Source organism: Prionailurus bengalensis, chromosome D3, assembly GCF_016509475.1.
Source record: "Prionailurus bengalensis isolate Pbe53 chromosome D3, Fcat_Pben_1.1_paternal_pri, whole genome shotgun sequence".
Taxonomy (NCBI): Eukaryota; Metazoa; Chordata; class Mammalia; order Carnivora; family Felidae; genus Prionailurus; species Prionailurus bengalensis.
Genome location: NC_057356.1, coordinates 20,472,045 through 20,488,834, shown reverse-complemented (window position 1 = coordinate 20,488,834; position 16,790 = coordinate 20,472,045). Strand labels below are relative to the sequence as shown.

Here is a 16,790-nt window from a genome sequence, read left to right as displayed (position 1 = left end):
ATTCTGGGACAGGTTGTCCTGGGGAAAGAGTCCACGGAGAGATGTGTCGGTCTGCTTGGGCTGCCATTATGTAATAACACAGGCTGTGTGGCTTAACCAACGGAAGCACATTTTCTCAGTGTGGAGACTGGAGGTCTCCAGTCCAAGGTCTTCGTAGGTTTGCTTTCCTGAGGTCTTTCTTATAGATGGCTGCATTCTTGTGGATCCTCACTGTGGCCTATTTTCTGTGTGTGCTCAACTCTGTTTTTTCTTCCTCTTTTTATGAAGAGACCATTTGATTAGGCCATCACCCTTATTTACGTCTTCATTTACCTTAATTACTTCCTTCAGTGACTTATATCCAAATACATACCATTGAGGGTTGGAATTTCAACGTAGGGTTTTGAGGGGGACACAGTTGAGTCCATATCAGGGAGTCAGGGGAGAGCCAGGGACACAGTGTCCAGGTGTGTCGACTCTGAATAATTGACTGTGAAGATCCACACCATTTGGAGAATACCTACTATGTGAGAAACCTGAGTCTAGAGACGCGGACCACATGCGGACACCATAGGAAAGGTCCCCATGCTCAGGGCATTGACAGTGTTTGGGGGAAGAGAGAGGACACAGAAGCTAAACATGTATAGGAAAGCTATGTCCTGGGAGCATGAGGATGGGATCAGGGGGGTGGAACCAGAGTATTGGAGCGGTTGACAGGTACTCCAGAATCTGATGCGTTGTGATGAGGTCCCAGCGCTATGCAGACAAGGAAGGAGCAGGAGGGGAGCATGAAGGTGGGGACCAGGCAGGACTGTGGATGGTGCCCAAGTCACCCGGTCCTGGACAAGGGTTGGCCAGTGGGGTGGAGAAGGAGGGTCAGGACCCCTGTGACGTGGAGGATTTAGGGAATAAGGAGGGGGATGGGTATGAGAAAAAGGAAGTGGGAGGTGTGGCACCATTGCAGGGAGGGGGCTCCACCAGCTGGGACAGCATGAGGACCCATTTCTGATGCAGGGTGACTTCCACCTCCCGATTCCGGGAAAGATCAGCCCCTGACCCAGGCGACTTGTTCATAGTTCTAGGAATGCACATATCTGCTTACTCTCATCTCACAATGTGCCTGTTGAAAGAGCAAAGAATTGTTACAAGAACACCATGCGAGGCTGAGCTCAGTTCCCTTGTTCTCATTGCTACCCATGTGTTATAAACGTTCCCCTTTAGGGAAGCACAGAAAATCACAATTTCCTTTAGATAAGCTAACATGAACTTCAAGAACTGGGGTTCTGTAGTTGGTTTGGATTTAAATGTTTCCAGAGCATTCTTTTATACAATAAAGATTGTTAATGACTACTTGGCTACCCTTCTCACTTTCTTGCTGAGAAAAAGGGATCAACAGGACATGGCGGATAAGGAGGCTGAAGCTGAGCTCCATACGGGACCCCAGCCTCGGAGCAGGGGGTCAGCAGTCCCTCAGGCAGGATCAAGGCAGATGGGTCCACACCCTGACCCTGTCATCCCCTGGTTGGGGCTTGCAAAGATGTGCTGGCAAGCAGTGTTAGGACAGGCTCATTATGTGCCAGGGCACACTGTCTAGAAGAAATAAGGAAACTACTAGAAATCCAATGGGAAGGCACCTAAAGAAGACAAAGCCTACACTGCAGTGATCAGAGGAAGAAGGGTTGAGGCCATGCTTTACAGAAGAATCAGAGAAAACTCTGAGATTATTTCTTAAGGAAAGAATTTCATGTTGTCACTAGTTTATAAATCCATTAAAGGAAACATAACTTTCCACAAGTTCACCTGCCCCTTTATTTACGACACACGTGGGCTAATGTGATGGAAAGTGCACTGAGCCAGGCACAGCGTCCCCATCAAGCAAGAGAGAAGCTTAAGCTGCAGGGTCTCCCAGCCAGGCGTCTTACAGTCTTTGATCTGGACAGTCTCCCAGAGGAAGAACGCACAAAGGGATCCCTTGGTCCTGCTTCAGCACCATTACATCCAGGGTGACTACAGAGCTTGGGTGAAGATGGCAGGCAGCTGAATGATGACGTTTCAGAAGAAATCACTGTCAGCAGGGTCGCTGGGCACCACTGAGTCTCTGTGATGCCCTCGCTCTTCCTGAAGCCCAGCCCCTCCAGCTGCAGCCCAGCTCCAGAATATTCTGATATTCCTGCCACAGAGCATTTCCGGGCCAGGCCAGGCTCACGCTCACCCACGAGGTTTGATCGGGAATTTAGGTAGTGTCACGTGACTTAGAAATCAGAAAATAAATTCCTCATGATGGAATTTCTCTGACCCCTGGCACCTTGCTCACACCCAGAGCTGGCCACGTGGCTGGTCAGGGGTTCTTTCTCCCCAGACTCAAATCAGTTCAGAGACTGATGCGTGGAATTCCAGAATTTCTCTTTTTTTTAATGTTTTTTTAATTATTTTTTAATGTCTATTCATTTTTGAGAGAGACAGAGACAGAGGGAGAGGATGGGAGGAGCAGAGAGAGAGGGAGACACAGAATCCGAAGCAGGCTCCAGGCTCCGAGCTGTCAGCACAGAGCCCGATGTGGGACTTAAACTCACGAACCACCAGATCATGACCTGAGCTGAAGTCGGACGCCCACCTGACTGAGCCACCCAGGGGCCCCCTAGGATTTTCCTAATTTAAAAGCATCTGTTTACTTTATTTTGGCAAACGGGATCAATGTTTCATCTGTTCATTTTTGGTTGAAGTCTATGTTTCTGGCAAGATCATGATGAAAAGTGGATATATTTTCAGATGCAAGCACACAAATTGCTGTCATTTTTCTTTAGCTCCCACAGCACTCATTCTTTAATATGGACTATATTTTTCTCAAACTTTACGTTTGAAATGTTGATCTTAAACATTTGGTCACCACCAAAGTCCTGCTCTTCTGGAACACATCCTGCTCAAGGGATTTAGAGTTTTAAGTAAAATGCTACAGAGAATATCATTTGTCACAGCTCCCTGCAGACTTGTGTCCTGTGCTTGCAGACAGGATTCCTAGGAGTGACTCACTGTGTTAAAAATCTATATGAATGACAGTAGTCCCAAGTGTGTGGGAACGTTGACAGACAAGGAAGATTCGCCTGGAATAACCCACTAGCAATGTCTTCCAGGTCCCTTCCCGTGGCCTCCCATCCCTCCAGAAAGGCTGTCTCTCCCCTCGGTGCTATGGGGAGTTGACAGGGAAGGGGAGCCATGGTCACCAGTAGGTCACATCAGAGGAAAGAACACAGCGTCCTGCACAGAAGGGGCCATGTGTCCCTGGTGACGGGATCATGCCCTCACATTTTACACCTTATATATAGACTATTTATTTGTTAATTATACCTCAAAGCGTGTTGGTGAGAAAATCATTGGAAATTGAATTTTAAAGCCCAGATCTTTCTCTCAAAAAATTATCAGATTTGGTAAATTCCTTTCTCACCATCTCTATACGTCATCTACTGCTTCGTTGTATGAGGTAAGCCTCTGTACTTAGTGACCTCTCTCTGTGAACTTGTGAGCAATTTCTCTGTCGTTGTGTGTGTGAAGGGCTGCCTGTTACTGAGAAATTCAGAAAGACATACCATGCTATTTCCACAGTGTATCTCTGTTGTGAATATGTAGAGTTAAAAAAAATGAATGTATACACACCCACATAATTATTCTGCTAATAGTGTCTTTCAGATCATCGAAACCATCTAAGATTAAACATGTATTCTGATTAACAAATCAACACCCAATGAAACACATTCTATGAACAGTTCATTTCACCTCGAACAGGAAAGAAGGTGACTACACACAGCACTCATGGAACAAGTGAAAATTTGGGGACAAAAGTGAGACGGCTGCCACATTTACAAAAGAGTCAGCATCATTCATGGTGTGAAATGCTACAGGACACATGCCCATCACAGCTGATTCAGCCCACATGTCTTTGTGTGTGTGCGAGAGCGGGGGCGGGGAGTAGAAATCATTATGCCTTTCTGAATGTTTTCCGTAAGAAGGGTGCTGGGGACAGTCAGAGGCAGCTGAACAGGTCTCCAGCCTTCTCCAACAGCACCTCTTCAGAACAGCTCATCACCAAAGAACCTTCCAATCTACTGGATGGTCCCTGTCACCTTCTGACAGGAGGGTCCCCACAGGCCAGAGGACAGTCTGAAATCCTCTTTTTCTGTCACTAGCCTCAGCTCAAGCACTCAAAATTACTTTGGGGGACTCCTGGGAGCCTCATCCCTCACCCCCCCTTCATTCCTCAGTCTCTCCTCACACCAGTATTCCCACTCCACCCTGGCCCCGCTCTCTTCATGGAGACCCATTCCCCTCAGGTCAGGGCTCCAGCCCCAGGTCCTACTGGGACAGGCGTGCTAAGAGGTGGGCCTCAGGGAGCCAACCTCTGTCTTTCTAAAGGTGCAGAGCAGTGTCTTCTCAACCCCTTCCTCCGGGGTCCTTGTTGATGAATCCTTGCAAAAAGTAGACAGGAGAGGAATCCAGGGCAGGGCCAGGTTTCTGACCCTGCCTCACTGGAAAGTGAGGTCAGAGGGAGGAGGGGCTCCCCAGCCTTCACAAACCATGGGATGTGGCTGGTCCAGGCCTCTGTCTTTCTGATATGCTGACAGCAGGACACATCTCCCTTCAGGAGCCAGGTCTCAGGGCTACCCCGTTCCACTAATGTAACCCATGAGGAAGGGTCAGCATCTGAGGAGGCCGTTCTAGGGAACTAAGGGACGCGTGATTTGAGGAGATTGCAGCTTCGTGAAAGGCCCCTGGATGAAAGATTTTTCCCATTTCTGAGGCAGGGGCAATGGAAGTGGCGCTGGTCAAGGAGGGCCTGGCCCTCCCTCAGGCAGGATGGTGACCTTGCCTTTCACACCTGGTGCAATGTGCTCCAGGGCCAGCAGGTGGCGCTGTGGGCACGTGCCTCAACCACAAGGGAGCGCCCAGAGCTGGAGACCAAGCACCTGGCTGCTTAGTAGGTGTCCCCTGCTCAGGGATGCCTGGGGCCCAGCAGCCCCTTTCTCCCAAGGCCCTAGATGTCCCCACAGAAGAAATTCACCAGTCCCATGCTCTTTAAATACAACTTTGAAGCAGAGGGTATTGATTCCTGGTTGATGGAGAGGTTGGGGCAATCCGGAGGGATGGGGAATAATCTGAATGATGGGCCCTGTTCCCATCAGAGTGAGGGAAGGGATAAGAGAGGCTGGGGGATCTCTATCCCAGCGGGAGTACGGGGAGAAAGTTCTTGGGTCATCTCTACCATGCCCTGGACCCCTCTCCTCTTCACCTTTCTCACATACTACACAGACGACTGAACTCTGACGTCAGTGGTGGGGGAGGGGGGGGGGTCCTTCGGGGGATAACTGGGTCTTTTCTTTCTCCTGGGTCCTTATCTTGAGTTGTTGGTGGTACCCTGACTCTCTCACTCTGTCCTTCACTTTAGGGTCCTTGGCATGGTCTTTGGTGACCCAGTCACCATCACCTACACTCGGAGTAGCAGCAGCACCAGATCTGATAATGGTGTGGGTTCCAACTCTTAGTGCTGTTGTTCCCCCAAATACTGGCTTTTGGAAGTACCTGGCCATCAGGGGTTCTAGATTGATCTTCTGCCTCCAAGTCAGATAGATACATGACTTCACAGACCATCTGTGGGCTCCAACCTGAGGATGAGGTTGATTCTTACTGTCTCACAAATGACAGAGACCTCAATGCCCACACGGTGCTGTGTTCCCAGGAGAGATTGAAACATAATACACCCTCTGGGGTCCCTGATCAGACCTTCCCACCCTTGCAAATTGCTGTCACCATGACACCAGCACCTGAAGGTCTGAAACCCTCTGTATATCTGTTGATTCAATAATGTCCCCACCTCTGATCCCATCCAGGCTTGAGGCTGAGACATTCTTATGATGACTCCTCTTCCCAGACATGTCCACATAGGCAGGAGCTCAGAGTCTGTCTCAAACACAGAGACATGAAGAAGGCACTAGAGCTGAACCCAGCAGCCTCTGAACTCACGTGGATCCTCAGTTACTGCAGATGAGTATAAACAAGTTAGTGTATTAAGGGTTGGCCAACTGGCCGCATGAGGTGCAAGAGGAAATATTCTCGTTTTCACAGTTGTAATACATGATCTAATCATCAGGAATCCTAAGCATCAGGAATAGGTGATATAATAAAATTCTGCTGATGCAGCTGAGACACAAGCTTTCTATGGCCCCTTTGTAGTGAGAGGGGCCTCCCTTAAGCCCGATGCCCCCTTCTTCAAAATTCCCAGATGCTCTGGGTCTCTCTGTGACATCAGGAGCAGCTCAGAAAAGAGGGTCAGGACAACCTGTAGAACTCTAACTGGGGTGACAGGAGTGCAAGAGAGGACAGGGAGTGTCTGGGTTCTGATGGCTTGTGAGACAGGCTGGGACAATCCTGTGTGGCCCCTGCCAGCAGAGACAGCACTCAGGGCCTCCAGGGTGTTCAGGCATCAGTGTGCTCACTAGATATTGCTGACCTGCCAGGACCCAGGGGCCATCACCACACGGGCCACCTCTATCCCTGAGTCAGCTCCTCACCTGCTCCTCTGTTTCCTTCTACCTGTGAGAGGCCTTGACAGGGAGGCCGGACAGATGGACAGCAAGGGCTTAACTGAGCACAGCAAGCCCACCCCTGTGGAACTTTCCAGAGAAGTAAAGAGACTTTGGGGTGCTCAGTATCCATGACAGAGCTTTAGCGTCAGAGTCTGGGTCTTAGGACCTGGGTTCCTCTCCTCCTCACCCTCCCCACTCTCTGCACAGATGAGGGCAGACCTCTCCAGGGTGAATGAAAGAACCCCCCAACTCTGCTCCACACCCCCACTCTCCCGTGCAGTGGGATGCCATCCTCTTCACATTCCTCTCTGTCCCCTTACAGTGTCTGTGACCCAGGTGGGGCTGAATCAGCCACCGTCGGTGACCAAGCCCACCCTCAGTGACCAAGCCCACCCACAGATGGCCACATTCACCTGCACTGGAAATAGGAACACTATTGGCAAAAAGTGAGCAGCTTGAAGGCAGCAACACCCGGGCCATGTCCCTACACTTCAAATCAACAGGAAGAAAGAACACCTGGCCCTCTTGTTCTCCCATAGAGCTTCTGGATGCAAGTCAAGCAGGCTGGCCTCTCTGACCACCCCTGAGTCCCAGGCTGAGGACGAGGCTGATCACTCCTGCTCAGCATGGGAATGCAGCCTTGAAGTTTGCACAGCACTTCAGGCCAGTGGGGAAGTGAGACACCAACCCTGAGCTCCCAGGCCTCACTGGCATGTGGGGCCCTCGCAGAGTACCATGTCACCGGCCCACAAAGAGACAAGGGCTGGGTTCCACCTGACAGTTGTGTGGACTACTCGGGATTATAAGAAATAATAACATCAAGAAAAAAAGGCTGGATCTGCAGAATTAGCAAGTGCATATGGACAGCTTCATTACGACTCTATTTGGCCTTTATGAATACATGTACACTCGCGTGCTTTCACAAAGAGTGAAAACAGATTTCAGGTTTAAGTGAAAGGATATTTACTTTCCTAGGTCTTTCTTTCTATTTCATTTGGAGATGCTGGATTCATGTGCTCAGCTGGTCCATCCCTATGACCTTGAGTACATATCCGCCAGGGTCACCAGCCACCAGCCCCCCCCCTCCCCGTTTCTCCAGCCTTGACACATGTCCTGACCTCTGACCCAGGGCTCCTCCACTTCTTCAGGGACTTCACTCGGCTCACCCTACAGATCTCACCTTACATACCATAGCTGTGCTCAGACTCCTCTGTCCCAGCTGCCCATGTGCACCCCACATGCACACAGGCAGTCTCCCCATATGTGTGCCCCTGCCGCACCCCCTTCTGTCCTTCCAGGTACCACATGCAGCAGGAGACACGGTTGGAGCTCCAGGGATACAGTTGACAGAGATGGACCTTTTGAAATAAATCATAGATTTCCACTGAGGTGACATTCCAGTTAGGAGGCTGTCACTGTTCCCAATGAGAACTTAGACATTTTCTATTCCTTTAGATACTATGGGAAAAAAATAGAAACCAAATAAATTGGAACCATCTGATCTCTGAGTGGTTTCTATATGTTCCCTGGGAAAACGTCTGTATCTTCTGACAATCTGTGGAGGGGTTTTAAAATCACATTTTTTTTATTGTTTCTAATAAAAGTATTCTACTTACTCAATTTATGTCTGATGGAGCCAGTTTTGTATCTTCCTAGGAAAGCGTGTATTTTTTCCAGTGGAGCAGAGTTGAAACAAAATGTTAGTTTATACCTATGCTTAATACAGGCTCTCAGATTTTTCATTTTTCATTTTTCCACATAGGACCACCAGGTGATGCTGTGGGACTGTCCTGTGATCCATACACAGCTGCTCAATAAAGATCTTTCTTTCACTCAAAGGAGATTTGCTTCAGGGATGGGCCTTGTGCTCCTGTTGGAGACTCAGAACCTGTGTCCTCTCTGGTCTGATAGAGTCCTCCGAGTAGGAACATGTGTTCCCTCAGCAGGTGTTTCCTCCCAGGGCTCTCCACAGGGGTGAGGCCAACCTCCATGGTCCCCAGTGTATGGTCTGAGCTGAGCTCCAGCACCAGGGCTCAGGGACGGGCTGGGCAGTCACTGGATGGACCACATTTGCATGGACAGCCCCTCCTGTGGCAGAGGGTGGAGGAGAAAAGGAGGCCCGGGGCGGCCCAGCCCACTGTGGGGACCAGGGGCTTTGTCACCATGGCCTGAACTCCTGTCCTCCTCGCGGTCCTCTCTCAATGCACATGTAGGGACAGGCGCCAGGGACACAGAGAAGCCTTCCAGGTGGTCTCAGCCCACCTGGCTCAGACACTAGGAAACTTTTTACACTGGTCCCCGCCCCATCGCCCATGAGTGTCTGTGTTTGTAAGTTCCCTGTCCCAGTCTGTGCTGACCCAGCCGCCCTCCCTCTCTGCATCTCTGGGAACAACAGCCAGACTCACCTGCACCCTGAGCAGTGGCTTTGGTGTTAATGCTGTATCCTGGTTCCAGCAGAAGCCGGGGAGCCCTCCCCAGTATCTCCTGTACTACTACTCAGACTCAATTAAGGAGTTAGTATCTGAAGTCCCCCGCCGCTTCTCTGGATCCAAAGATGCCTCGGCCAAGGCAGGGCTTCTGCTCCTCTCTGGGCCTCAGCCTGGGGACGAGGCTGACTATTACTGTGCTACAGCTCATGGCAGTGGGAGCGGCTTTCATTAGTCACAGCATCTCAGATAAGGAGGATGTGAGGCAAAAACTCCTGAACCCACAGACCTAGTCTCTGAGTATTTTTCCTGACAAGCTTCTGTGGAGGCTCCTGTAGGGGAGACACCTCTGTGGTGAGCCCTGTCCTTGAGGAGAAAGGAAGATTACACTGTTGCTGGGACAGCACAGGGGTTCCAGGAGCACATGTGGGTGGGAGCATAGATCCCAAGTGCACATGCCCCAGGGTGTGGAGAAAATTAATAAGAATGAATCATATAAAAGCAAAAGGCCTCAGTTTTTCCCTCCCACTGTATCTCTTTTATTATTCATCCAGAATGTTTTATTTCTCACACTTTGGGTCACCAATTCTATGTTTTGTTTGTCAAGTGATTGTCTACAACATCAGTTGCGGGTTCTACAATTTAAATAAATGTAACACTCAACTTATCTGCCTGGAAATGGTGTCACATGCACAGGTTAGGGGCTCTGTCCCAGGAGACGATTCCTATTCCAACGCCGACAACAAATAGTAGTTAACCCATAAGTTCTGTCCAACGTGATGCGAACAGGGGTTCCCGTGAACCCTCCACAGGTTTGATTTATTTGCTAGAGCTGCTCACAGAACTCAGGGCAACTCTTACTTCCACTTGCCAGTTCACAGGAATGATACTGAAAGAGTAGGATGAACGGTCAGACGAAGAAGCACATGGGTAGGGGTCTGAAAGGAGCCCCCAAACAAGAGCTCCCGTCCCCGTGCAGTTGGGGTGTGTCAACTTCCCTATATGAATGTGTCCACCTATGTGGGAGTCTTTGAATCCCATATTTTGGCATTTTTATTGAGTCTTCATGTAGACGTAATCAACCATTGACTCCACATTCAGCTCTTCTCCCCTCTCAGCAAGGGGGAGGCTGGATATTCCAAGCGTCTGGTCATGGCTGAGACTTTCTGGGGACCACCCCCAGCCAGGAGCCTTTCTAGGATTGCCTCACTGAAACAAAAATGCTCCTAGTGGCCTTGTCACCTAGGAAGTGCTGAAGGCTTCGGGAGCTCTATGCCAGGAATCGGGACAGAAACCCGTGGTTTCTAAGATCTCACAATATCGTCTCAACTGAAAATGATGACAGTCATACTCATCCATTAAATGTAACTCTTTGTACTAATGATACATCCATAGCTGATATGTTAATACCTACCTTGGTCACAGACACAATTTTCTCTTTCTCTGAACCAGCTGACAAAAAAGTGGTCACAACTGCTTCTTACACTGACAATACCCCCCCCCCCCGCCCCGCCGCGTACCATACCCCACCTTTTCTCCCCTCTGTTCCTGCCTCCCTCAGGCTTCAGTCTATCCCTCTGGCTATTCAGGTGTGAATGCTGTCTCCAGGTTAGGATTTTAGAGAACACTGGAAACAATCTTGCTGTAGTTTCCGGTGTGCAGTGTCCATCTGTAGGGAGAAGTCGCAGAGATTGGATCAGCAGGAAATCCCTTCATCATTTGATTCCTGCTGTCATCCCCAGATTGTAGCTCCTATGCAGCATCAGCCTCCGTCAGTCTCTAATATGCCGACACGATTACTGTATTTCTTACAAATGAATGCTTATCTAGACTTGGAGCTATCGGTGTACTTATTTATCTTCTTCAGAATTAGTGAGGACCCGCAAAAGGTCACTGTTGAAATAGTCAAAAAAAGGAAGGATTGATTGCATATTTCAATACATGCCAACTTCTCTTGTTCCCCAAAATATTTGTTTCCTAAGACCATCAGGACACTCACTCAGCCACACACACTTTGCTCCAATCAGTGAAGTCTCATGCATCGGCCCTTTGCCAGAATAAGAGTAGATGCTCTCTCATGGTCAACACAAGGGAGGCATCGGGAGATCCTGGAGGTGCAGGGAGGATGGCTGTGATGCAGGAGTTGGGGGAGGGGGAATAATGGGGATGTCTGGTAACCCCTGGTCCTGTGCCTGCGAGACCTGAAGACCCCAAAGCTGCGGGGCTTTGTGTCTATAGGGATGAAAATGGACAGAAGTCTCTCCATCCAGAAGACTTGGACTTCTGATTCAGTGGAATTACTGTCAGGACACTGGTGTGTGTTGCAATGAGCCAGCCCCAGGTATCAGTTTGCATGGAGATCAACACTCAGGGAGTTGAGAAATCAGAGACGGGCAGGGGAACACTTGTATTCATGCTTGTCCACTGAGTGAAAATCTTCCTGAGGGCACCGGGGAGTATTTTTGTTCTTTCTTTCTCTCTCTTTCATACACACACACACACACACACACACACACGGCTCTCTCCTCTCTCAGTGTCTATTGTCATGGGCTCTGCAGTTTCTGGGATTCTCTGTCTTTCCAGAAGTCAGGTTCAGCCTGTGCTCACCCTCAGAGTCACAACCTCCGGGAGGCAGAATCTTTTCAGCAGGAAATACCATGGACATCGAGTGTGACTGGGATTCTGTCACCGGGGCAGAACATGCCGCGAACACCTGCTCTCCTGGGACAAGGCTGATGCTCAGGAATCCCAGGGCAAGTCTCTATCTCTGTGGGCAGTTCAGCCCTAATAATCTTTGAGCTCCAGTCCATGCCTGAGGCTGATCAGCATGTTGATTCTGGGACAGCAGCCTCAGTGTTGCTCCCACAGAGCTCAAGGCCCTGGGGATGTAACACAGTCTCCCTGCGCTCTCAGGGCTGAACAGTCACTCCTGTGACACTCCAGTGGCACCTCCAGCCAGGATGGATCTCTGTTGAAAAGTCGATCCAACCAAGGGCTACAGGGACTGTGACCTCAAGGACATAGTGCCCCTTATCTCCACCTCACCCAGAGTCAAATGTGGGATCTCTGAAAGAATTTTCTGGGTCAAATTGGCCTTGGTAATAGAAATACATTCCTCTGGTCATGGGTGACTGAATGAGCAATTAATTGCTCTATCTTGAACATATGGGACACACAAAACACAGCAACGATTGTTTTACCCACCCCTGAGATGAGTCTGACTCCTAGTCAGTCTATCCTGGAAGTTCTGTGTTTAATTCCATCACTGAGATGAGTCTGAAGTTCACAGGAACAGGCTACTAATGGTGCTTCCCTGGGCACCATGTTGGGCTTTCCTTCTTGAAGGACCAGACCTAATATGCAAAGTCATGATTAAAAAATAAATTAATAATAATAACAACAGTAATAAAAATGATTTATTTTTTATTTTTTTCTTAACTTTATAATGTTTATTTAGTTTTGAGAAAGACAGAGAGAGCAAGCATGAGCAGGGGAGGGGCAGAGAGGGAGATACAGAATCCAAAGCAGTCTCCAAACTCCAAGCTGTCAGCATAGAGCCCTATGCGGGGACTCCAACCCATGAACTGTGAGATTATGACCTGAGCTGAAGTTGGATGCTTAGCCAACTAAGCCACCCAGGTGCCCAAAAGCATGAAGTGATTTAGAAACAAGTTTACAAGACCCCGATTAAACCAAGAACTAAAGTCACATCTTTTCCATTAGGTTTTCATCCATTTTCTCAACTACTATTTCAATCCATAATTTCTCTGCAATAAGCACGAATCTATGAAAACATACTCATGATTGTACCCGCATCTTCCCATTAACAGTGTCATTGAGTTTAAATAATTCTTGCTGAACTGAATTTTGTATAAAATCACCCACCTTCACTTTGAGGTAGCAGTTGTCCAAGTGGTGACAGACACATAAAGTCTGCGACGAGGTCCCCATCAGAGCACCCGCAGCTGTCACTCCTTCCCTCCTGGAGCTTCCTGCAGGTTTGCCCTTCGTGCTCTGAGGTCAGTGCCACACCCGGGCTCCTGCAGACTTGGGTCTGTGTGCTGGGGGGGACAGATCATAGGAGGGAAGTACTAAGCACAGGGTGTGGAGAACTGTTGTTTCGCGGAGGTGGAAGTAGTGACAGACGACGAAGATGGTCAGTGTGTAACCCCCCTAGGAAGGCACACGAGAGCATCTACCCACAACCTGGAGAAAAGGGCTCCCTGTCTTCTCAGTGCTGAGGGAACTTCTGGGAAAGGATAACTTTGAAACCAGAAAGGAAACAAACAGAGGAAAGAAATCAGCCTCCTGCACAGAACTGGCCAGGTGCCAATGTGGACCCATCACTGTTCTGGAGCTGATCCTCATCTGTGTGGTTGTACAAGAGTCAGCACCTTAGTCCTGCCCCATCAACAGACAAGGGAGCCGTGGACACACTCACTCTGTGGAGCCTGAGTAGAGCACAGTTTGTCCTGAGGTGATGGGAAGTCACACAGGGGGACACCTGGCCTGGCCTGAAGGAATGGGACAGTGGACACAGCAGTGAGGAGGCAGGAACTCTCTCTGATGGGCTCTAGTCACCATGTCACATAATGTTGTGTCCAGGCCTGGACACCAGGGGGCACATATCACTTGTTTCTGAGGAGTCACAGATGACCAGAGCTGGGACCTGCCACCTGCCATTGCTTGTGCCCTCTGCTCAGGGCTCACAACTGTGACCTCACCACCCTCTTACCCAACAGAGCCCCTCCCCTTCCCTCCACCCTGACATCCTCAGGCAGAGGGACCTGACCCCTTGCCATTGAAATGTCGAAGAGCTGAGGGTCTCATTTGCATGGATGGGCCCTCCCTCTCTCAGAGGATGAAAAGTAGAAGGAACAGATTAGGGGACGTCTGCTCAGCTGTTCAGCCACAGAAGGCAGGATCAGTGATGATCTCGACCATGGCCTGGTCCCCTCTCCTCCTCACCCTCCTCATTCACTGCACAGGTGACTAGATGTGGGAACAAGGGAAGCGGTCCTGGGATAACATGTGTGACCTGATTCTTCATCACCTTCTCTTTGTCTCTCCCACTTCCAGGGTCCTGGGCCCAGTCTATGCTGACTCAGCCGCCATCAGTGTCTGGGGCCCTCGGCCAGACGGTCACCATCCCCTGCGCTGGAGGTGCCAACAACATCGGTATTGCTGGTGTGAACTGGTACCAACAGCTCCCAGGAGAGGCCCCTAAACTCCTCATCTATGGTAGTAGCGATCGACCCTCAGGGGTCCCTGACAGATTTTCTGGCTCCACATCTGGCAACACAGGCTCCTTGACCATCACTGGGCTCCAGGCTGAGGACGAGGCTGATTATTACTGCCAGTCTCTTGACATTACTCAAGGTGCTGACACAGTGCTCCAGGCCTGTGGGGAAGTGAGACAAAAACTTCTGTCCTCCCAGCAATGGGACTTCCCATCTATCCCTCACTTTTTGGCCAACTGAGCTGCTGCTTTGTTTTGATATAAACTGGGGTCTGAGACCCACCTCAAGGAAGTTTGTCTACAGTCTTTCCACATTCTCTGAAATTTCTCCTTGAAGCCTCTCATTGGGAGCAAGATATTGTGTGATTTTCTCAAACTGAGCACAAATTTCTGCATTCCAGGGGCAGGCTGTCCTGAGGACACAGTCCATGACAGGTCACGGCAGACACAGGGACACAATATTCAGCTCTGTCTGAGTCAGGACACATGAGGAATGTCCAATATGTGTCCTGATAACAACAGTTCCCATAAATTGCCCCTAAATCCTCATCTATTATGATGGTTAGACCTTCTGGGGACCCTGATTCATTCTTTGACTCTGTGTCTGGAAACTCTCACTCTGAGATCATCACGGGGCTGATGTCTGAGGATAAGGCTGCTCCTCCCTGCCCCCTCACCCCCTCTGTGACAGCATCTTGGGCTCACACAGAGTCCCAGGCCCATGAGAACTGAAAGCAGACCCCTTTCTCATCTTCAGAGGGCGAGGCCGCAGCAGCTTACCAGGCTCAGCTTGTGGCTTCTGCTTCTGATGCTCCTGCTGCTGCCACCATGGGCCCCAGTGCACGCAGCAGCACCACCTGGGAGTGAGGGCTCCTCCTTCTCTTCTGTCCCCAACGTCACGCGCAGCAGCCCCTTCCTAGACAAAGGGTCTCAAAGGACACAAGGAAGCTCCTCTTGCCCATCAGGTTGAGACACAAGGTTTCTTTGCACCGAAGTTCATGGACTGGGGGTTGTAGTTCCAGTGTTCTCAAGTCCCACCTGACCTCTGACGAATCCAGGGTCTCCATCCTTGGTCGTTTACCCATTTCTAGAAGTTTCCAGACCTATGTAACCCTCTTATTAGTCTTCAATAAGAATGCCTGTACTTTTTTTGCTCTTTGGGATGATTTCTTCTCTCACTGCAGCATAAGCCCTGGATTACCTATAGCTGAAACATATATTTCAGTCATTTGAAATGAGTCCCTGTCCATTCCCATCAATGCTGAGACCCAACCAATGACTTTTCTTCTTCACTTTCATTGTATAATACTTGCAGAAAGATGTTGAATAATAATGGTGTTTAGCTCAGATTAGTCTTTTCATCTTATAGAAATGTCCCCCCGTCCCCACCCCATTAGCTAATTTTCTGGTTGTGGGACTGAGTCTGATGTGTGGGTACAGAGTGTGTTATCACATTATAAAATCTCTGCTTCCGTTTTATGTGGTTTTTATTAGAGCTTTGCTTTCAGGTGGAGTGGACCAAGATGGTGGAGCAGCATGGAAGTTCTAGGCTTCTTTCATCCCTAAAATGCAGCTAGATCAGCACCAAACCACTATTTCTAACACACCTAGAAAATTGCTCTGAGGATTCACACAACAATCCAGCATAACTTGAGCCACAGAACTTGGAAGGTACTTGGCACGGAGAGGTGAACTGGGGGAGAGAGAAAGCCACAGAGGGTAGGGAATGGTATTTGGGGACAGAGGACAGAGAAAGGAAGGAACATACAGGAAAAGCACTCCCCTCAAAAGTAGTTGGAGAGAAAGAGTGGAAGCACCCATAAGTGCCTGAATAAGAAAGGGAGAAAGCAGAAAGCAGAAAGGAGAGGGTTTTAGTATCATTAGGACTCTATTACCAGGGCAGGACAGCACTGGAAACACTGCAGCGCATTACCTGGCAGCGTGCTGGTGGGAAGACCAAATTCCCAAGGACAGGCAGTGAGGTCTGAGGGATCGACGGGCCACATGGGAGAAGCAGTTTCCCTGGTACCCTGCTAGGAGGGCATTTGGTAGAGGTTGTACAGACTCCCCACAGGCAAAGCTCCCAGCGGACCACGGAGAACACAATTGCTGGTATCGGAACAGAAACGCCAGGGTGAGGCAAAACCTGACGTGGGTAGTGTGTTGTTATTGCGTTGAAATGCTACCACTACACGATCGCACAAACTTATTCTGTGGCAGGCCAGCATCCAGCCACACCTCTGAGCCTCTACAGCTGCGTGATAGCAGGAACTTTCCTGGGGGCAAGCCGGCATCTGGCCATGGCCTAGGGAAACCATCCGTGAAAGAGTTGGAGCGGGTCCAGGTGGCAGGGCCCTCAGAAGTGAAGGGTTTGGAAATACAGCCCCATATGACATAAAATTTGGGAGGGAGGTGCTGCCTGGCAGGCTGATGTCTTGGACAGGGACAGTATAGAAGTGGGGAATGGAAGGACCCCAGAGACCAAGGAGGGGTGCTTGATTGCCAGTCAGATAGAGCACAAAGTTCTGATCTAGAGACTGGAAAGTTAGGTGACGCCATTTTAACCTCTCC

The 16,790-nt window shown here is 49.6% G+C and overlaps 1 long non-coding RNA gene and 2 gene segments (V, D, J or C); 2 read left to right on the top strand and 1 right to left on the bottom strand.

Moving 5' to 3' along the window:
* LOC122470393 overlaps positions 1-16,790 on the top strand; it is a 644,196-nt gene that overhangs the window by 52,422 nt on the left and 574,984 nt on the right.
* The window catches only part of LOC122470388, a 901,179-nt gene that overhangs the window by 327,154 nt on the left and 557,235 nt on the right, over positions 1-16,790 (top strand).
* LOC122470952 overlaps positions 14,256-16,790 on the bottom strand; it is a 15,815-nt gene continuing 13,280 nt past the window's right edge. Inside the window, exon 3 of the long non-coding RNA XR_006294039.1 lies at positions 14,256-14,362. This is a non-coding gene — a long non-coding RNA (uncharacterized LOC122470952). The remainder of the gene's footprint in view (positions 14,363-16,790) is intronic.